The following is a 1,100-nucleotide window of genomic DNA, read 5'->3' as shown; positions in this document are numbered from 1 at the left end:
TTTTTTTTTTAATTTAAAAAGTTAAATTAAAAACCAAGAATCCAAGATTACTGCTGGAAAGATGCGTCCTTTACCTCACCAAAGTTCAAGGTCCTAAGATGGGTCCCAGGGTTCAGGAGGTCACTCTTTCATGTCACCCCATGTCTGAGCTCAGGGACCCATCCAGTGCAGGCTCCAGGATGGAGGAAGGTGAGAAGGTGGTGGAGGAGAAGGAGACTGTCTTTCAAGAGTTTAAACTGGTTACCTTGATAGGGAACTACAAATTCTCCACGTTGTCCCCCTTCAGTGCCTTCTGCCTACACGCAGAGAGAGGGCGGGGCTGAAGCGTTGTTCTCAGGGAAAACCCNATCTTCCAGACTCAGGCAGATAGCTCAGGGGTCAAGCATTTGCCAGGAAATCTGGGGACCTCAGATCCCCAGAACTCAGGTAACTGCCAAGTGGGCATGGAAGCCTCCTGAAATTCTAACCTCAGAAGCTGGAGAGAGGAATCCCAGGGCAAACCAGCTAGCAAGAACAGCCATATCAGTGTGCTCTGGGTTTGATTGAGAGGCCCTGTTTCAATGCTCTGGGTTTGATTGAGAGGCCCTGTTTCACCCTGTTTCAGGGTGGAAGAGTGCTGGGCTCAACCTCAGGTCTCCAAGAGCAACAGGTGTGCACCTGTGCACACACATGAGCACACACACACACACACACCTGTACCCACACATATTTGAAAACAAAAACAAAACTGGATGCGCGTGCACAAAACACAGACAAGAATCATCTCTAGTGAAGGGTCAAGAGAGGGCGCGGCTGAAAGGGAAAGACGTGGGTTTNGTCATGCAGTCAGTCAANANAATCGGCTNNCTCCCCTCCACCCCTGCCAAAGAGCCTTGTGGTCTCCTCAGGCCCTTTTCTGGTGCCTGGTACCCACAAGGGTCATAGNTCAGCCATATGTCTTCTAATCCCCCTTTCCTGGCCCCCTTGTCTCTGGGCCCCCATGCNTGCCCCACCCCCACCCCTTTCCTGTCTCACCCATGAAGGGAAAAGTGAGCACCTACCAGTAGGTGCCTATCACTTTAAGTTGTTGCTTCTGAGGTATTTTCTGATGAGAGAGAAGG

The sequence above is a fragment of the Mus caroli genome, chromosome 5 (assembly GCF_900094665.2).
Source record: "Mus caroli chromosome 5, CAROLI_EIJ_v1.1, whole genome shotgun sequence".
Taxonomy (NCBI): Eukaryota; Metazoa; Chordata; class Mammalia; order Rodentia; family Muridae; genus Mus; species Mus caroli.
This window is presented reverse-complemented; position numbering follows the sequence as displayed.